The sequence below is a fragment of the Betta splendens genome, chromosome 5 (genome assembly GCF_900634795.4).
Source record: "Betta splendens chromosome 5, fBetSpl5.4, whole genome shotgun sequence".
NCBI lineage: Eukaryota > Metazoa > Chordata > Actinopteri > Anabantiformes > Osphronemidae > Betta > Betta splendens.
The window spans coordinates 14,398,556-14,420,617 of NC_040885.2; the positions used below are offsets into that span (position 1 = coordinate 14,398,556).

The following is a 22,062-nucleotide window of genomic DNA, read 5'->3' on the forward strand; positions in this document are numbered from 1 at the left end:
AGCAGACAATTAGGATGACAAAATTAAATATAGTAAACAAGAATAGAATAAAATATACGGACTGGGCTGAGCATAGTGTGTCATGTCTTATGACCATCTCAGTTACGTACAGTAAACCTCATCTGTACAACTTCGTTGTCATTTATGGGCATCAAGAGTTTAGTATAAATCTTGTAAACTTCAACTCAGAGGAGCACTCTCCAGATTCTTTCCCTCTGATTCAGAGAGAGTGAGACAGATTTACAAAAAACACACAGGGAGCGAAGCAGAGTTTCTGTGTCAATGGAGGAGATCATGGATGCCAGTAGGGGCTCAGCCTCAGCCACAATAGACCCCCAACTGAGCCGAGACCCTTAATACCCATGCTCCTATTTCACACATCTTTTCAAAGCGTCCATGAAACCCTCATCCACCTCTCCCCACCTCGCTCCTCCGGCCGTGTCCCGTAATAGCAGCCTGGTCACAATAGCGAGAAAACCCTCAATGGTGCAACTAGGGGCCGTCCTGGGACTCACACAGGGGCCATCATGGGCCATCAGGACACCTTGTCTTTGTGTATTGGAAGACAATAGCCACATCTCAGGAACGGCAGTAAAAGCTTCCTCTGTCCTGGCAGGGAACTGTTAAGAATGACAGCAGCATCAAGTGTCGCTGATAAATGGGTCATTATCATCAGATCTAAGGTGAAGTGTGGAGTTGATAATGAGTCTGTGTCAAAATCACAGCTACCAGCAACCCCCTCAAATGGCAGCTGGGTGATTAGTGTGAGTGAGGCCTTTCATGAATACAGATGTTTTTCACTTTGTAATGGCGCTGGCCGTTTGGTGCAATTCGTGGTTGTGGGTTCAAATCTGGCCGCAGGAGTTGCAACCTAGTGACTTCTGTGCCGGTTCTTAGCCCAGATAAATAGAGGAGCTACGGCGGGAAGGGCATCCAGCGCAAAACCTAGCCAATAACAACCATGTGAATCATTCACTGTGGGGAAAAGCCGAAAGGAGTTACAGTACCTTACCTTTTGTACAGTAATACTTTGACATAATGCTGATTCACTGCTAAAACATTAAACAGGCCCTGAATGTGTCACAAAACAATCATAAGTCAGGTAAAGTCCCTCATTTTAATGAGATCTTCGACTCAAATACTTAAAGGTTTTCTTCTACTCTGTGCACCGAGACACATGCAAATATTTCTCTTCTGCCAAATGAAAACATTTTGTAAAAACTAATCGTTGGGAGTAGGCAGGAAAAATGTACCTCAGCGTCCTGGGCAGGTCCGAGAGTTCTGGCCCAGACCCAAATGCTGGAAACAGGGTGAAGAAGGCCGGGCTTTGTGGAGTAATGGGAGCACAGTGAGGGGCTTCAGGGCACTAAGAAATGATTCACACCAGTAACTATGCAATCTTTTAGTATCATTTTGTATATAAGCAACTCCACATTTTCTTTTCAGGGAGCTCATTACATCAATACTCTGATCCATTATCAAGCTCACAAACTTTAGTCATGACCTAGCTTAGCTCCAGTAGCCTCTCAACTGGGCTACTGGTCTCCACTCGAGCAGACCCCCTCCTCCATTTACAAGGCCCTTCAGTAGCCAACTGGTTGCTAGACAATGTGCTTGGTTATGTAGGTTATGTAAAGACCCTCCTGCACACAAAAGCCAATGTGGCCGCCTGTTATGTGCAGCTCTTCAGAGCCCCGGGTCAGTTAGCAGAAGAGCTCCGGCGCTAACACTCCAAGTTAAAAACGTTTGCTCTTCAGGGTGTTTACTGAGAGGCGAGGAGAGGAGAGAGAAGGAGAAAGGTGGTTGCAGAGAGGAGAGGAGAAAGACGACCTTTTGACCTTCAGCTCCAAGTTCTTATTAACAGAATAAAAAAACGTGCAGGCAAAATAAAGGAAAATGGAACCAGTGAGTTATCCTCACTTTGTTTCACTTCCCCCGACTTCCAGCCCCCACTTGGCCCAGGTTAAAACAACTCCCTCGTTGAACTGCGGGTGAATTAGAAGTCGTACCCTCCGATTTGGCTGTGACGCTGTGTCATAGGTGACAGCAGGCGTGCAGGAGGCCTCCAGGCAGCGACGCGGCGGTGAGCCACACACCTCAGACACACGCCACACGCCTCTGATGCCGACCAGCAGAGGAAGAGGCAGCGAGGTGGAGGAGCCGCCGCCAAAAGAGACCGCGTCACACTGATGGGGGGAAGTCAGGGCCGTGTCAGCACACGCGCATTTAGCCAGTGCATGAAAAATACCGCAGACACTAATAAATCTTTGGTTAATGTGCAAGTATCACATGTACATACTGTTTATTTTCCACTGCAACGAGAGACAGTAAATGTTTTACTGAGCCTTTTAGATTTCACATAGTTTCCGCCGTCGTCCCAGAGACACGAGTTGTTTTTGGGAAACCTGAGATGAACCTGGACCACACTGAGCTCCTACTAATTGAATTGTCCTAGACAGTCATCTCCACCCACAAGACAAAAAAAAAATCCTATCTCTGAACATCTTCACTCGCACACAGCCAGTAACCCGCGGACGTATAGGCACCTACATGCACCCAGTCACTCACACGAGCTCAGGCCGACAAGCTGGAGCATGTGAGTCGGAGCCCATTGGTTGGAAACAGACGGCCCTCTTCCCCGAGGCTCGGCTCGATCCCACAGGAAGCCGGGGTGTGAGCCGGGACACACAAGACGAGGGAGGAAGAGAGGGGAGCGAGCACCAGGGCTCGGCTCACCTTTTAACTGGAGCTCGTCTTGCAGTCTGTCGGTGCAGCGACCAGCTACTGCTGCAGAAGCTGCTTGAATGGTCGTTACGGCAACACGAGCACACATCGGGGTCGCTGGTCGCCCATCGGCTGGTTCGGTGCCTCTAGCGAAGAATACCAGCCAACACCTGGGCTCTGACCCAGACTCACAACTCACAACTTGAGTTCTACTGCAGTCTGAAAGGAGCAATTGGACACGTTGGATAAAACAAATCAGTGCACTTCCTGTAGATTAGCAGGAAGTCGTTAACAATTAAAGCACACTATACCACATTTGAGCAATATTTATAATAAACCTGACTATTTGGGTTTGAGTTTCCCGACCTCCGCCATCCTCTGCTGCCTTACATTTACCATTTGTTGTTTTAAAACAACCCACATTTATGCCAATCCACAACACCTAACGCAAACAGTAAGTTTCAGCTAATCGCCATCTCCTTGCACGACGTCCACATCTGGGAGCCTTCTCCCCCCAAACGCCCAAACGCTGCATCGATGCACGCCGAACGCACAAGTGCTCACCACATTTTCGCTCCGCAGCTGCGCTAGAAGACAGGAGTCGATAAATAACCCCTTTGAATGAGATCCTGTGGGTTTCGGGGGAGTTTGAAACGTTGAACATCCAGTGATAGTTCTCCCCGGCGACAAATTGCAGCCGATTTCCCAAATGAAGCTTTCAAAGGAGGAGTCAAAGGCGGCAAGCTTTTATTGGACTACAGGTGCGAACCACTGAGGGCCAATAAATGTGGCACAGAAGAACAACTGCCGGTCCCGTCCTCAGACATAACAGTAGAGGCTGGACAACATGCTGCCGAGTCATCAGATTAGGAGCAAGCGATGTTGGACTGGAGGCTGCATGACAAGCAAGCAGCTTTAATACAGTAAATATTAGCACTTGGAAGATCTGAATCCTTTTCCCAGCATGCACTGGGTAACAAACAGGGAAAACTCCCTGCTAAAGTTCCCCGTCCTTCGCTGTGTGGACTCACAGTGCTGTGCTCTGCGTGCGGATCCCCGTTGACTCGCTGCGTATTCAGCTGAGTCTGGTCTGCTAAGCGTGGAATAAATGCCCAGCAGGGTGCCGCCGTCCTCGCTGACGGAGACTCTCGCTCCCGCAGCCGCCTCCTTTCACTGTACCCCTCGCCCACAGAAAGACGCGGCCTCTCCCCCACCAGCTCCCTTCCGTTGTCTCACGCTCTCCTCAGACTTCTGTTGGCAGGTGCATTACTGCGGGAGCTTCTGTCCCACAGCCCCCCCCCCCCCCCCCCCCGCATAAAGACAGTGATCGGGACAAGGGAAGCATCAGAAGAAAGAAGTACAGCCAGAGAGGGGGAGGAGGGGGAGGAGGAGGGGACAACAGCTCCAGACCTGAGAAAACAACAGCTGCAACAGCCGCATTGTAATTCCGACATTTGTTTCATGCTGGGTGCAGCAGCAGGTCAGTTCACGGCATGGAAACCATGCATCTAATGTCATCCTGCGTCTTGACTCGCTCCACTTTGTGTCCGCTCCTTGAAGAATGAGCCCGTTTCGCCGCCGCCGACGTGTTCGTACCGCGGACGGGAGCGCGTTCGCACCGTTGCCCGTCGAAACCACGCGTTCCAGTCAAACAGTTGCTCGCCGGCGCTGTCACGGCGTCAGATCCTCCGCAGAGTTCGCACCTGCGTCCGTCCAGTCGCAACACGCAGGTGAGCTCGCGTGCTCATGAGCTCAGCGACCTGCGGGGCGCTTCATGTGTGGCCAACAAACAAGTGGCTGCAACAAGCGGCCCTGGATCGTTTAGCATCCAGCTGTGCTGCGCGTCGCGAGCTAATGCTAAGGCTAACGGGCAACAAAAGAGAAGGCAGTAAGTTTCAGCAGCCACAACAGAATCGTGTGTGTCATGGAGTCCGTCTTTACTGGCTCTTTGTCAGTTACTGGCTACCAGGAAATGAAGGCCCTCCTCCGGTAATTAATGGGCACAATTATGTAATTGAGGAGTGGTCTGCTTCTTGCTGCAAAAAGGACCAGATGTCCCGTCAGGCTGCTGGTTCTGCTGCCTCACAGTGGGGTCGGTTGCCGACCGCGACCCGGCCCGCGCGCACGCAGCCGCCGAGGCCCTCTCCTCTTTCTCTTGTAAATAAAGATTTAATGGTTTACAAGCCGTCCAATAACCGTAATACCTTCAGAGTGAATTAGCCTGCAAAGCAGCCAGACGGGACCAAACCGGGACTGCTGGGAAGCAGGAACACACCCGTGCATTTCTCTGAAAGGTTCTTTGAAAGCTGCACATTTTTTGTAGCGATAGCCACAATTTGAAAGCCAAAAGCGAAATGATCCATGTTCACACTAACTCAAGGGCTTGTTTACTTCTGGCCTTGCAGTGTGTGTGTGTGTGTGTGTGTGTGTGTGTGTGTGTCAGCACATTATCGTGGTCAACCAACCAACCGGCTTCAGCATTTGAAGTTGGGGTTATTGCTGTGCTGCGAGCTGATTTACATGCTGCTGATGTCATCGCTCGTTGTGCGTTTTCAGTCTGTTGCTGAGGCAGGAAATAAAAAACTCCAAAAGGTTTGGGAAACTCAGCGCTCAACCGGCCTTTCAGCACAGAAGTAGGACACAACTTGAGGAGGGACTTCGATTCATTCATGCTGTTTGATAAAATATGCTCAATGGATCATACAGGACTTGTTTAATGGGGTAAAATAGCTTCTGTGCGTGAAATCAGGTTTGAGATCTTGCATTTGTAAAGAATTCGATTCACATTTGATGGTATCGCACACACGCGGCCCAAACCACTGGGCCTCTCCAGCGCCTCAAATCTCCCCTGTGGAAACTTCTCCTCACTGGTTGCCGAGCGAGTTACGCTCCTCAACATCAGGTCATCTGCTCAACGCTAGACGAGGACCCTGATCTTTCTCATACTGTGCAAAACAAACACAAAACAAACATTTACTGCTGGCACGAAATACAGACGAGCCGGAATTACGTCTTATCTGATCCCAAGTCTTGAATACAAACTGCTCTTTGAAGAAAAAGCCCAGTGCGTCTTTAATTCCGAATATTTCTAATACAAAATACAATAATACTTTTTTGCTAATCCAGACTTCTGTGTGCTTACCGCACGTTGTGGTGCTAAAAACAAGGCAATTATCGTCATGAGAACACGCGACCACAGCAGGGTTTGTCGACAAGCGGCAGGAAAGTCCGCGTAGTTTAGTCTGTGCAGGGCCGCGCCGCGTGCTCAGTCAGACTCAGCCAGTCAGGACGCTTGAGTTGTAAATGTGTTCCAGCAGGAAAAGCCAAGCTTCAGAGCAAGGCAAGCAGTCTGGAGTCGGCAACTTTCCCCTGCTCCAGCGAGTGCACCGCCCTCCCTGCAGCCCACCCAAGAAGCAGCCCATGGGCATAAATTTGAGAGCCTGACTCGCTGCGGATTTAAAACAATCTGCATCTCTCTCTCTCTCTCTCTCTCTCTCTCTCTCTCTCGCTCTTCCACTCACTCACTCCTCCACGCTCACTATGAAACATTTCTCCCGTTCACCCTTTACTCCGTCCTGCTCTTCTTTCCTTTCCAACAAATTCCACTCTTAATGAAAATGGAAAGTTCTTTCTGCGTGTGTGCCAATAATATTATTTTTCTAAAGACCTAATTAAGTTTGTAAATCTGCAATAGATGCAGACCGACTGTATTTTTCGGGCCCACGCGAGAACTAGAATTATTCTTTTTTTCTGTAAATAAGACAACTGAATTTTGTTGAAACAAAGTTAATGACATGTTTTAAAAAAAGCATTTCCAAAGGTTTATTGTTTTCCTAAAGGGATTTTTTCTCAGCATAAAGTCGTCTGCTATTTTCCATTTACGTTTTATGGCAGAAGACCACAGGGAATAAACTGTAAACAATATTTGACGCCACAGAAAAAGAAAAGACATCCAGTTAGTTATCCTCAGTTTAGGCCATCACAAAACCGACTGAACACACACCACGAGCGACGATCGCGTGTTGCAGTGGGTTCGATTCGGCTGCGCACGCTTCTCTTCTGAGATTTCTAAATGTGTTTCTGCTTCAGCAAGAATCAACATACACTGTATCACGACGTCACAAAGCCTGAAGTCCTGCAGACTGGACGGCAGGTCCGAGCCGCCGCAGCGCCTGTTTGAGCGAGGGTCCGGCTCCCTTTGACCCACAGCAGCTTCATGTCAGCGTATCAGTAACCGCTCGCCTGCTTTTGGCTGGCAGCGCTAGTAAGTCACCACTTCCTGTTATGGCATCTGATCTGGTTAACGTGGCATCAGCGGGCCGCCGCCGCGCCTCACAACTGTCACTTACTTACAGAGCAGAGAACCAGGAATAGAAAGACACACGAGAGGCCGAGCGGCCGAGCAGCAGCGGGACGGGGAGGAACGAGAACGCAGGAGAAGATGAAAGGGGGGAGATTGATGCCGGACTGGGAACGATTCGGACGAGGGAGAACAAAACGGAGAAACGAAAACACACAAAGAGAATGAATCTTCATCTTTCTTTGTAAGTCAGGACGACTTTTTCATAAATAACAGTTCGAAAAACAATCCCAGTGTGGTCTGGGTCATTCAATGTTTAAAATCTCATTTTAGAAACTCTAAACTATAAACCTGGAACCCATTAAAATGTCCTTGTGCTATAAACAAAACACTTATAATCTCACTAGATGTTCAAAAGTTTGAGCACTGATACTGATGGAAATACACATTGTCCTTTTTTAACATCAGCTGCCAGTTGATTCATTTACTGCATCAACCTCAGGCATCAACTGTCCAGTCCTTAAAGCTGGAGTAAACGCTTGACCTTTCATTGCACAGAGCACACTCGTCTTTTCTCTTGTGCTGGTTTATAATGTGCAGCTACATCTTTTGGCATCTTTTAAGCACAGCTTTAATTTCGATCTTAATTAGACTTCACAATTTTAAATTCTGTACAATTGTATTACCAGCAAAAACAATTGTGTCCGCGCTTCCTGGACAACGGTGTACATTAAGGCTGGTATGTGTCAAGGAGTCTTATCTGAGAATCCAGAGGCCTTGCCACAAACACACTCAATCTGCACTGATTCTCATCGTCTCCCGCTCTCTCATTTTTGCCAAAAATAATTATTCCAGCCATGAAATAGTATCCGAACATGTGAATCTGTGCTGAAGCTGCACTGGTTCACTGGGAGGAATCGAACTTCTGGGCGACAGAGTGAAGTTCACACGCGAGATCTGTTGCGTGAGAGCGTTTTGTCGAGGAGGGCGTAGGAAGAACAAAGTTTACTGTCTCTGGAGCCGCGTCTCAGACAGATGTTCGATGCTGATCTGTGTTCTGCGTTTGCACCCGAGCTCTCCGGGACCCGTCCCCGCGCCTCCGATCCAATCTCCAATCTGACAGGTTTTTCCTAATCGGCGCACGTCACAGAGACACACGCAGCGAGGAAGGCGACTGTTAAGACGCCGTGGCGTAATTACACAGATGCAGCGTCGCTATGGCGACCTGGCAAAATAATAAACACTGCCTCCTCTTCCCTGCCTGCCGACAGGACAGCGCGGCGTGAGTCATCGGAGAACTCACACCCACACAGGTACACAGACTTACCCTCACACTCACCTGTAGGTAAATCAGCCGTTCATCCATTAGGAAACAAAGTATGTCAGTTAAAGTGGGTCTTTTTTATCCACAGCTGTCTATTCTTCAAAACAAGCCGTATCGCAGGCCCGTTGTTACACACTGAGCTAATAGAACTGCAGCCGATGAACAAGTAACTGTGTGGGTCGCTCGTGCACGCAAGCGCCTCTCTGCATCTCACCTGGACCTTATTAGCGCTAGTTTGATTTCTAATATCAACCACATGAGAGGAAAGCTAATGGTTCGCAGCCCATACACGCGCACGTGCACACGCATGTTCCCAGAAGCTCCCACCCTCATTCAAAGGCAGAGGAGGGAAAATGCGGAAAAGATCGGCTCCGCCTTCTTCAGTCGGTGTCAGACACACACACACACACACACACACACACACACACACACACACACACACACACACACACACACACACACACACACACACACACACACACACACCGTCCCGCAGGCACCAGGCCCACACAGAACCAGCCTCATCTCCTCAGGGATTAGGACTCACACCCTCATGCAGCCAGGCTTCATAACAGATCCATCCAATAATATCCCTTGTTAAAACGAAATAAAAATTCCCAGCATCCATCCAATAAAATCATTCTTCCCTTTGTCTCATTTTGTGTTACTTTGAACTGAATGTCTCTTATTTTTTCTGAATCCCCACTGGAGCAATCTGTCTAATAGGCCTGATAATGGGCGGGAAAACTCCAAGCAGCCGTGCACAATGATTTTCAGAATATTTCCCATGACTACAACATTTCCCCTTTTCTGTCCTGTGTGCCCTTTGGCTAATGCAATTCAAGCTTTTTAAAGTGTCTAATGCTTTTGCCCTCTGGTGTCAGCCCACTACTTAGTAACCGCCGCCCCTCGCCCCCCTCGGGTCAGCGTCATTCGATGTGTTCAGTGTTCTGGTTCTAGAAGCAGAGGTTCTGCAGAAGGACCTGATGAACTCACGCCAGCATGCTGTCCGTACAAAAACTGCCACGCCTCGTTCTGTTATTCACATGGGATGAAATTTGGCTCAGTAATAACCAAAACAACCACCAGGACCCAAAATCAATCAACTCTGGTCTCCGTGGACAAAGTCCACATCCATTAAATGACAAAGCGACTGAAGCCTTGGAGCCGTTTGAAAGCAACACAAACTCAATGTAATGAACCAAAATAACCTCGGAATACCAGACCCTGACATTTCAGGAGCCTTGATGTACAGAGGCGAAGCAGAAGATAAAGAGGGTCGCGGGGGGATGAAGACGGAAGAGAGGCATGCGTGTTTGCGTGCGTGTCTTTGCTCATGTGTCCTTTAGTGCATCCCCGGGCCTCGGCCCAGGCCTAGCCGCGGTTTGAGCCAGGGCCGCCACAGACAGACAGCTGCTATTAAACCCTGATTGTTTCAGGTTCACAGGGTGTGAAAGGGTCTGATTGAGGGGCTGCGATCCCAGTGAGGGTGGTCTTTCTCCCCCCCCTACACCCCCCCCCCCCCCCCCCCCCCTCCGCCCCTCTCTCCCGCTTTCTGGTAGGTGGGACGAGGGTGTTGGGGTGGGGGGCACTGCAAGGCATCACGTGACACATGCTTCTTGCCGAGCGGACCAAAATGGAATCTGGACAGAAACCCACCACTTGTTGCTGCCTGACTCTGGGCACGCGCGTGTCACGCGATCCAACACTGAAATGAAACGAGCCACCAAATTCCGTGCAGGAGCCGTCAGAGGAGTCAACTTGGGGATGTTTCATTTGCAGAATCTGCTCTTGGTGGACAGCGGCCATTGCTCGAAGTAAAACCTCCGTCGCAGTGAGGTGACTGTATTCAGACTTATCACTGCGCTGATAGGGCTGTGATAAACCAGGTCCGTCCTCCCCTGTGACCACCTATAGCAGCACGGTTGCTTCCTGTATGCTCTATTTGTTTAAGAACATCCCCATTAAGGAGCCTTTTGGCCTTAACACACTTGATAAAGACCAGGAGGGTGAGGAAGCTCCCCTGCGGAGCTTTTCACGTGTGGCCAAAGGACAAGTGCACTTTAGTCTCTGGAAATTCTCCCTCGTCACAACCTTGAGAAGAACCCAGAGCCTCTGCGTAATGGATTATATTCAAACAAGCTGAATACAGCTACATGGATTTTTTTTTGCTTTAGTACAAATAAACAAATCAACTGAAGATTTTTCACACTATTTTAACTCCACAAAATGTAGCTCTTAACACACGCAGCCAAAGAACAATGCCATTCGTGCACCATTTTATTGGAACAGATACCAGCAGATCTGCTTTTGTGACTCACAAATACACTCTCTCTCTCTGAGTGTGAGTGTGTGACTGTGTACATACTGTTCAGGGAGGATGGGAGTTTGTGTGCTTAACACTTCTCTCTGTCACTTTGTAATAAATAAGTGTTTAGCTCTTCTATTGAGTCCAGTGTTGACTCTTTTCAATTTAGGTCCACTACATGAAGCGCCGAGGCCTAATCCTCCCACATCCCAGCTACACCTCAGTCACCTCCTATGGGGATTATTAGCTTCAATATTATTTTTATATTTTTCAGGGTGCTCGACTGCAGGATACAAAAGAGTGGAGTATTTTCATTCAAAACCAAACAAACCCAGCACATTTCAAGAAGCTCAAAAGCTACTGGAGCGTTGACTAGTCAGTTCACGAGACGTTTATGGGAGCTTTCAGGATCCCGAACCTCACACAGTGTTTACACATGCTGTTGTCTTGTGGGTGTCCTGACAGAAACCCCCATTTGGAAAAGATATTGGCACCCCAAGCATGTCAGGTTACAAGAAACAGCTGTTCTCGGGTGGCCCAGCCAGCCTCATCTGAGCCAGATGATTTCAAACGGTGCTGGCAGTCACACTGCTGAGACAAGGAGGCACGAAGGCGAAAAACGGAGCAAAGCCCGGAAAAAGCCCGTCTCCATAGAGCCAGAACCAAAACGAGCCTCCACAAACTGGTGCATCACAGCGGCATCATCTCACATTCAGCAACTCGGTGACTGGGATTCAGACGGTGCAGGAAATGGGGACTACTCTAATTAATGTAAACCTCCAAATGCGAAAGTCACGCGCCACCACCCGAAGAAACACAGCCGGAAAACTCTTACGTTAACACGTTTACTTTTTTTTTAACTTCAGCAAGTACTTCGAATACTACTAAAGTAATTCATACAGAGTAAATAATAAGACAACAAGGCACACGTTCCAAACGTGAATAAACGTGCATCGTCATCATGTTGTTTAAAAGCAGTGCTCACCTCAGGTTAACGCAGGAATATTCAGCATGAAACTTTGCGCCTCGCTTCCCACCGTCCTTGGAAGAGCTCGGCGGGTCCGCGGCGGCGAAAGTCGGACTTTTCCACCAAAGCCCCGCTCGCTTTCTCCCCCCGCTTTCGGGCACGCGCGCTCCGATGGAGATGGTCGAGTTCGTCGCAGAAGTCGAGGCTTTATCCCTGCTCCACGCGCGCTTTCTCCTCAGAGCAACTTCACGCGAACGGCGACGCGGCTGAACCCCATGTTCGGCTACGGAGTCCCGCACACAGCCCTGGAGTTGGCTGCGCAGGCAATGCGGGAATGCGCACCCCTTCTCCTCCTCCCTCCTCCCTCCCTTTCTCCACAGTCTGTGGACCACCCCGAAACAGGAAGTTCACTTTTTGTTTTTCTTAAAAAACGACCACGCTGCTTCACTTTTTCCCCCTCAAAGTCAGCACGCGTTCCCCAGAACGGATAGATTTCCAGTTTATTTCTAAGTGAATGGGCTTTAAACACGCGCACATGCGGTTATAAAAAGACAGTACAGCATGCGTATGTTTATCAAATGCTTGTGCGGACATGGTTGTGTCTATATAAAGTGCGTTCCTATCACGTAATTGGGTTAATCCATCTCTGAGCGTTTTGGTTTACTTTAATAGTGTAACTTCAGAGCCTCTACCCGGACAGCGTGTGTGGCTGGGTCCGTCTGGGGATGCTGCAGACCACCGCTCCGTGCCAGGAGAACGCACCGCAAAACCCGGAGCGGAGTTCCGCGTGCAGCTCGGGATCGGGGCCCGCGTGAACGACACCAGAGGACGAGGAGCGCGAGGGAAGATCAACGGGGGAGGCCGTTCTCAAAGTCTCCTCCTAATCCTAAAACAACATCCCTCCATTGTTTATTTGTATTTGTACCACTTGATAGAAAGAACTACAAATTATTTCAAGATGCAATGCACTGAATGTGACCAGCTGGTGGCCCGAACCGAAGCACGGGTCCATTGAGAGCATACGGACAGTGGTCAAATCAGATTTTTGTCAATGAGAGTCGTGGGTTTTAGTCCCAGTATAGCTTCAGCCGCGGCGGCCAAGCTGGGAGTTTCTGAATGGAAATCGGCCCACAGATGCTGGAGCCATATGCTTTGACTGTGCAGATAATCCAACACAGGATCAACGCTAGATTATCAATGAGGACGGATTACAGAGGTTAAGCGACAAGTCCAGTGAGTGCAAGTAGAGACAGTTTCATGTCTCACTGGTTCGTGCAGGTATTTTGGTATTTCTATGAATTATGTTTTCTCACATTTTATTAATCCAAAATATGCACAATGCACTGGTAAATACATGTAAATAAAATTAATCTCTGCATCATTAAAATGACAGTTACAGATTATGATCATATTAAACTGCCGTGTTGTCACACACTCATTTTCTTTTCCTAATGAGTAAAAAACACTGATAATCATTTCTGAGATGTGCATTCCCAGATGAATATCCATAGAAGAAGTTTACAAAGGGGGCCAGAACGTGATCATCTGAAAGTGTATATTTATCCTATTGAAAGTTAAAAGCAAGTGTCATGTGGGTGGAGGATAATTGACCATCCAGCTTTAGATTATTTAAGGCCACTGGAGGATCTAAAGGAAGGTGAACTTTAGCCAAGTGAGAAGGAGAGAAAGCATCTGTCACTGGCACTCGGGGCAGCTGGACGCCATTCCCTCGTGCAGTAAAATCCACCAGATCTTTTATAGGATTAGAATTTCCATTGCAGATGGTCTTTACAAATGTTTTCTTCTCATTGGTCCAGGGTCCCAGGCTGAGACAGCTCCATCTCTGCAGGAACCACATATAAAGCTGCTCTGTGCCTGCGCGAGGTTCCACCGAAGAGAAGACACGGGAGAGACACACAGCGGAGACCGGGTCTGCGTGAACGCGTTACAGCTTCGGAGGCTCATGGGTGCGTGTGTAGGTAAGAGTTTCACAGATATTTCTATGTTATCAGGGGAAATAACATGTAATGAAAGTTTTTAAATAAAATACTTGCATGCTTTTTTTATGCAGTACATCCCGTACTGCATAAAAAAAGCATTTGTATGCAGTACATCCCATACTGCATAAAAGTACTTCAACTACTTTATCATGCTGTGCATTTATTTACTTAAAAATATTTCATAAAATATATTTTAACCTGTTTAAGGCGCAAGATAATAGAACAGTAGATGTGTAACAGATGTATTTTTATTCTAAATAAAAATTTGAAATTAGAAACTATACTTGTGAATTACTTGTTTCCAAACACACTCTCACAGTTTACTCTCACCAAAACATTTATTTATTGTAATAGATATAAACAGCGAACTTAGTCATCAAGATACATGATGAAGTGAGAAGAGTAAAACTCTTCTCACTTCATCATGTTTCTTTGTATATTGAGTCCCTCCCTCATCTCCACTTGTGGAGGCGTTGATGTTTATTTACTTCAGTAAAAGCTGGTGGTGAATAAAAGTGGAGCGATGAGCCAGGTAGACTTTCTACGGGCGTGTTTGCTTCACAGTATTATCTGATAGTAGTACTACTTGTTGGCTGGTCTTCAGTCACTGTAATCCACAGTAATGTTTTGAATGGATTATGCAGAGCAGACTGGAGGACTATTTTTACAAGATGCTGAGTCAGGACGCTTTGAAATTTACCTTCGTCATTTTTTATTCTTAGAGTCACTTAATGCAAATTTGAACTATTTGCACTTTAGATATCAGCAAAAATGAAAAAAAAACGTTCCAGTAAAATCTTATATTTGGCGAGAGATTGCATTTATATCACAATATTGTATTAATGCAGTGAGTGTGGCTGTGTAGCGTTTAGATGTGTCCTGGTGTCATACTTCAGGATTGTGTAGCTAGTTAGTAACGAAAAACAAAATTCAGACAGTTCTTTTGGGTCACAGGCACCAGAGGGCAGCATCATACAAGCCTGAGAACAGGACAAGTCAAAAAATACAGCTCGCACCATTAGAGGGCTGTCCACCACAACATAAACACACATGCTAAGCCTTAATATTCCTAATTATAATTATAATCTGTAATATCATTGTCCTTGTATGACATTATCCAATACAGTCAATTTATCATTTAGTGATGACAATGTACAACATAGTGATACAGTGTGTGTTTTTCAAGCTCAGGCCTAGTTCATCAACATGCATTACATTTGTTCATTATTACATTTTAGTAGATGTTATATCTGGCTCAAGGTATATGATCATTTTTACCATGTGTTTTCCAACCTTAGTCAACTTTTACTGTACAGACAGCATCACAAACTTTGCTTTAATGGCTTAACTTTCATTTTTCATGTTAATAACTCAAGGATGTTCTCCTGCTCCTACTTTGCGTCAGTATAAGTAATTAGGTAAGACTGAATAAACAACACATTTATGTGACAATAGATCTAAGAAGGTAATGATTGAATCTGTTATAACCTACTCTCATACAGTATATACAGGTAACATTGGAAACGGACATACCTGACTGTCTGTGTTTAGTCGGCCTTGACAGAATTAGGTCCACACAGGAAATAGTGTGTGGTAAGACCTAAATGAGGGTTAAGGTGGAACAACAAGGACTCTGACATTAATTCCCTGAGCTGCACTGATGCAAGCTCCTGCTGGATCATGAACTATTTAAAGCCAGTAGCCCCTTTCTTTATTAAAACACTTCCTCACAGCCTCACAACTTGTATCTAATTGCCTCCTTAAGAACAGATCTCAGAGAGTGTCGACCTATTTGGATTTGTTTGTTTTATATATGTTTTTCATCTTCTCACCAGTCAGAGCTTCACAGTCGCTTTACTGTTTATACAAAGTAGAAAAATCTGGCTCCCTCTGAAGGCAATACCAAAAATGCGTTCTCACGCCCCACTGGTCAAATCTAGTGACAAAAACAGGCTAAATGCACAAAGCCTATACTGCAGTTTTTATCATAAGTGTCCCAATGTTTTAGGTTTTACCTGTAGTGGAAGTATTTTATGTTTTTTCTGATTATTGCATTTTTGCATCCTTTAATTTTGTACAGCGTCCAGAAAAAATATCATAAATGTAAAAGTGTCTCTTGTAGCCACCCACAAAGAATGAATGAAGACTTTGTGCAAAGCCCCAGAAAACAGTTCTTAGCTGAAGGATGTTTTGCTCTAGAGCTGGTGGAGACCAAAGCAGAGTCAAAAGGAGGGCAAGGACTCATTAGGTCACAACTCCAATGAATGTTAAAGAAAAACATCATCGATTTTCAAAGGGGGTTGACCAAAACGATCTCTGGTAGTATATAAGAATGAAGGGACATTCTGGTTCCTCCAAATTTTTTATGCAGAGAAATTATCATTTATTCCGCTGCAAAACGCCTCTGAAACAGACCAGAGGCCTTTTTGGCTCGGGCTCACAGACTGCAACTAATACTTTAAATTATAATTTCTCTGCATAAAAAATATGCAGGAATCTGAGTGTTCCTTCATTTTTAAACACTACCCGAGATCGTTTTGGTCAACCACTATTGAAAATCAGTGAAGTTTTCTCTTAAGAACGAGTTAGATGTGTGTGCAGCATCAGCTTCCACCTATGACCTAAAACAACCTTCTGTTCTGTTAAAGGTTTCACTGGCGCTGGCGCATACCTGCTATTAAATGAAAGGTGGGGTTCACCCTGGACAGGTTGCCAGTCATTCCTAGATGCTGTTTACAGCTCACATCTTGTTTTTCCATGTAGTCACAACATGGGTAAAGCACATTTTTGTAATATTTGTGATGTTGGTTCATAACGACACATTAACATTTGCAATTGTGCCAAACATAATGTGATGTAAGTAAATCTAATGCAAATTGTGTTCACTGACATAAAACAGGCAGGTAATGTGCAAACATCAATCAGAGATAACTTTTACTGCACGGGGCTTGTACAAGTACAAGAGACGTTTGTTTGACCTGAAACGTGGGACTTCCAAAGACAAGAGGCTAACAGCTAGTTGCTAATTCACACATGCTGCTCAATTCTGTTGCATTCAAGCATGCAGCTCACTTTTTCGCTGTTCCACAAAGCACAAACTGTAAAACAACTTGGGATGATTCGGACACATCTCAAAGCAATTATTGGATCAATCCATTTTTATTGTGTTCCTTAATACAGTAAGTATACTTGATGTGCATGTTAACTACATTTCCCCATGTCCTCCATGTCTAGACAGTTGCAGTCCCGTGATCTACACGAGGAGAATCTTAGGGGATGATCGGATCTTCTTCAACTCATTTCTCTGGACTGGTTCTAACATGGTACCAGTATTCCAGAATAGATGATGATTCTGAATTTGTTGGAGATCCTAGAAGAGCACTCAGACAAGGTATGTTATTGTGTCATTAAAACTGTTTAAGATCTACACGTCTAAATAGTAAAGTACCGGGTGCAACTTATCTAGAAGCATGGAAGCATACCCTATTCTTGGAAAGCTTGCAGTATTCTCCTAGAAGTGTGTCTTCAGGTGGTGTATCTGTCTTCTTTAGACACCTACACTAGAACTATCCAGTCTATTAATATAGCAGTTGTCAGATATTATTTCTTACACCCATTCAGTTCCAACGACCATCTGCAGTGTGGAACTGCATCTTGGCAGCATTTAATTGCAGGCAAAGATTCCAAAACCTGTTCTCATGTGTGAATCTAGAGGTTGAACCAAGAACTTGATATTGCAAGTTACATACTAAGGACCTTCCTAAAAATGTAAAAGCAGCATTGTAGTGAGCTTCTGCACCTTTAGTCTTGAGCCACAGTTTTCGGCCTCAAGGACATCTTACTTGTAAGCAGGTCTTACAAAAACAACAGCATCTTTCATCTAAATTAGAGGTCCTGCAGACTACAAATATTTGTCAGGTTTCCTCACGGGGTCATCACTAAAACTTTTTTAATTATCTCTGGTGAGTTTACATGCATGTCTATTTTCTTTATGACAACTTAAAGATCTCAGTTATATAACACAAAGTCCAGAGACCAGCATACCAGCAGAGGCGTGGAGGTCAAATATCTCAGCGAAGTGCAACACGCCCACGATACTGCCAGAAAGAAATGACTGGGCAACGTAATGGGCTACTGAATTGCTCTGAAGCAAAGTTTTTATTAGTGTTCACGGGTTTAATTATCTGAAAAAATCCAATAAACTTCAGTACTTTCTCTGATCAGTGTTGCCAAACGTCAATTGTTTTTCTGCTTGGAACCAGGCTCAAATAATCTTGTAAAGACTTTTATTAATATGTTTCAGAGTTCATGAGTTCAGTAAAATATATTTGATATCAGAAGGATCTTCCCTTCCATGTGGTTAAAGGAGGTTGCAATTATTTATTCACAGAAAAAGAGGCAGGTAAGGTGCAAACATCAACATAAGAGAACTTTTACTGTGTGGGGCAAGAGACCTTTGTTTGCCCTGAAATGTGGGAATTTCAAAGACAAGAAGCTAACAGCTAGTTGCTAATTCAAGTATGCTGTTCACTTCTGTTGCACTTTGCTGTTCTACAAAGCAAATACTGTGAAATAATTTCCTTTAACAATTTCTTTACTAGGTTTAAGTCAAAGTTATTACCCCAAAACAGAGGACTGTATGATCGTTCCAGTGCTCTGGGATGATATAGACACATCTTAAAATTATGACTGGACCAATCCATTTTTAATGTGTTCTTTCAAGAGAATACCTAATGTGCGTGTTAAATACATTTGCCCATGTCCTCCCTGTCTTGACAGTTGCAGTCCCGTGATCTACACGAGGAGAATCTTAGCCGAAGATTCAGATGCTATTCTACAACTAATTCGTCTGGTCCTCAGCTTCTAACATGGTACCAATTCAGAAGATATGGTAATTCTGAATTCGGTGGAGATTCTAAAAGAGCACTCAAACAAGGTATGTTATTGTGTCATTAAAATGTTTAAGATCTACACGTCTAAATAGCCAAGTACCAGGTGCAACTTGTCTAGTAGCATGGAAGCATACCGTACTTGTTGGAAAGCTTGCAGTATTCTCCTAGAAGTGTGTCTTCAGGTGGTGTATCTGTCTTCTTTAGACACCTACACTAGAACTACTTTATCACATTTATATATATAAACTTTATGTATATATCTATATCGATATAGATATATAACTTCACTTCCATATTTGTGGGAGTTTTCATCAGCTTCCCTACAGCAGTTATCAGTGAAACACGCCTCCATATAATATGTGTAGCACCCTCTGCTGCCTGAGGTGTAACCTGCCTTAACAGCTGCCTTCTATCACCATATTTACACCTTTTCCTTTTTCTGGCTGCCATGGTAGAATTTTGCTGTTTATGACTCCTGTAGGAAAGTGTTTCTCCAGATAAAGTGTGTTCATACATCTGGAATTCTAGTGATGTAGGCCTCCTTTTCTTTATATTAGATTCTTGCAAAATAAAGTTTTTGGTCTTTGAAGCCCCTCAGCCCCTCTACCCAAATATTTAGTGTGCTCTTAGATGTTAAAGTTCTTGAAGGCCGAACGTGACAGAGTAAATAACACGATTACAGCAAAGCAGGATTCGATTTAATTGGATTTTTTGTAGTAATACTAAACGAGTAATCCTTGGTTTTATTACTCAAATTGCGCCACCAAGCGGCAGACAATCATACGAGAAGTCAAGTACAACTGAAGCTATTATGTTGCACAACATAATAAAATTCAAATATCCATTCTGGCAGGAAGTAGCAACCTAGCCCGTTTACGGCTAGTGAGCAACAAAGACGCTGACAAATATATCACCGAAAGGTGGGACAAAAACATCCAAAGTCCACATTTTAGACATATGAACAGATGAAACCATGGGAGTATGTTCTACAATGAAGTTCACTACACAGTTATTTAAATATTCTACAAAGGTTGAAAAGTTACACGGAATAATCTTTTAGATTGATATCTATACCTAAGCTGTAGTTCTGAGTGTGAATGATTTGACTTGAGACTGAAGTTCAAATGTGACAACCTGAAGTGTAGCCCTTTTTTCAGTTCAATTATTTGGAAAGTTTTCAGTCATTTTCCACCTGAGTTCACGGTTGGGACTTGGGCTGTGGTTCTGTAATGAGGCTCTTCTGATGTAACACACAGAGATATAACAGGTAACTGGGTCTGTCGTAATGGGATCATCCTGTGGATTTAGCGTCATCTGAAGTGTAGTGTGCATTGACGTAAGAACGCACACAACGTTACAGATCTGGGCCTTTTGAAGTGGTTGTTAAGATAAAACAAGGGTTTGGTTTTCTGCCCATTACGTGTATTTTGTTGTAAATGTTATAAATAAATATATATTCAATGTTGAATTTAAATTTAGCTATATACAGGTGAATATAAGCCATTATTTTAACATTTAAATGAAACAGTTGACCTGGTAATTCGGTCCAAGCTAAACCTGACTCACTTTCACATGTCGAATAAATCATTATTACAAACCCTATAAAGCTACTGATGTCACAGAACAATTTGTTTGTATGTGTGTGTGTGTGTGTGTGTGTGTGTGTGAATGATGGTTATTGCGTGTAGGTCGTGCACTAACATAAACCCACAGAGTGAGAGGCGGCTTGGCCACAGGAGAGAGTTTGAGAACAGGTTGTCCCGTCATGACTCTGGAGGAGACGAGTCTGACTGACATCTTAACCCTCCCCGGGGGATTTGTGGGATTGCGAGTACAGTGCAGGATTAGGGTCTTAGTGGCACCCAGCAAACAGTAGGTCTGTGGGTCAGTGTGTCAGTATATCAGTGAGTCAGTAGGCTCTTATTTTTCCCAGAGTAGGTCAGTTTACTGCTTTCCATCCGCGGCTCCAAGGCAGAGTCTTCCGGGTTGAGGGAATGTACTCTCACCTGTGTAGCACAGCAATCTGCCCTCATGATCGTGAGTTAATACCAGCACACGTGCATGCTCTTCACCTGATACAAACGAATGGGCATGTTTAGCACAGTTAGAGATGGGCCCCCTGCGAATGGACGCAAATGTTGTATTCAAAACAATAAAACACCGGTATATGATGATCATGATCTCCAGATCAATTCACCTAAATCAACTAAATTCACTTTCACTTCAGCTTGAAAGGAAGGAGGTTCAGGGTTTTGGTGCCACCAAATGTGTTGAACGAGCCACAGACAGAAAAGCTTAATAAGCAGCTAAACAAAAGCTGTGTGACGCTGCCACGTATTCTGTAATTGGTGGCCACACGTTAAGGATTGTGCCATTCAAATGTGTTTGAGTGAATCCTAGCACCCAGATTGGGTGATTCCCTTCACTTAACCACAGATGTAGGTTGTTATGTTCCCTCACGTGTTCTTTGATAACTGCTAATCATTTCATGCACTAGTTTAGATTTACCATTACATTGTTTTCACTTTGCTGGTTATTCACTGGTATATGTGTGTATCTAATATGCTGCAAATAGTTTTTCCTGACATGTTCTGGATCAGTGTGAACAGAATAAGGTGTAAATTGGAATAAGTAATTGAGTTCAAGCTCTTTGGGTATTTCTCGTTGTTATTTACTCTGCATATTTGATGTCTGGTGTGGTTATTCCACATCAGACATCAAATCTTTTAGCGTGGTCTGTAGTTATGGATGAAACTCACAGTTCCAAGTTAACTTGGACAAGAATATGTATAACTAAGTTGTATAATCTCAAAAATATTTGTCGTGCCAGGCCACCCTCAGACACTGATTATAGTCCATTTGGGTGGTGTAACATCAGAACCGCTGTTGGTTGGACAGGGGGAGTTGGCAATTTTTGGCAGGAAGAATCTATCTTATGACCTACTGTTTCTAACGTTAGCAGAAAAGCCACAAAACCTTCACAGTTTTAAAAACATGAAACAGACATGTGTTTATTTCTTATGGATGTTTGTCTGTTTTAACTGCCATGAACATGATCGTTTGTCTGAAAACCAAGTATAAAGCTCCACGGGGCAGCAACACGATGCCGTGTTTAATGACATATTCTCATGTGGCGATACAACAGAAAACCAACAAGAGAATCTTTTTGTTGTTGTTTTTTTGTTTCGTCTTTGTAAAATTCATCAAATTTTGATTATTCCCAGATGTAAAGGCCTAATGTGAAAATGATCATCATGCCAAGAGAATGTGACAACTGTTTACACGCCAAACACAGACAGTCCATAAAGCCACTTCTACTGTTTGTATGAGCAAACATACCCTTTGCCTTACAGAAAGACCAGTGTCATTACATGGCAGGCACATTGTTTCTCGTGCTGGCTAAAATTGGAAACTTGCTGACTGTGTTTTCCCATATGAAGCCTTCTGTTTCGTGCCAATATTGGCATCGCCTCTTATTTTGCAAAAAGATATTATCCTTTTTATTCCCTGACAATGTAATATATAAATATATATATATATATATAGT

At 44.7% G+C, this 22,062-nt stretch overlaps 1 protein-coding gene and 1 long non-coding RNA gene across 3 annotated transcripts in view; one reads left to right on the top strand and one right to left on the bottom strand.

Annotated features, from left to right (window-relative positions):
- Positions 1-11,998, bottom strand: part of gli1 (GLI family zinc finger 1) — a 33,644-nt gene extending 21,646 nt beyond the window's left edge. For both annotated transcript variants that reach the window (XM_029150980.3, XM_029150978.3), the window contains exon 1: positions 11,642-11,998. The gene's annotated coding sequence lies outside the window, so the exon portion shown is untranslated. The remainder of the gene's footprint in view (positions 1-11,641) is intronic.
- On the top strand, positions 3,121-7,349 carry LOC129604115 (uncharacterized). Its single transcript, XR_008694766.1, has 3 exons — positions 3,121-4,204; positions 6,814-6,988; positions 7,080-7,349. It is a non-coding gene; the product is annotated as an uncharacterized LOC129604115 (long non-coding RNA).
- Positions 11,999-22,062: the final 10,064 nt, after the last annotated feature.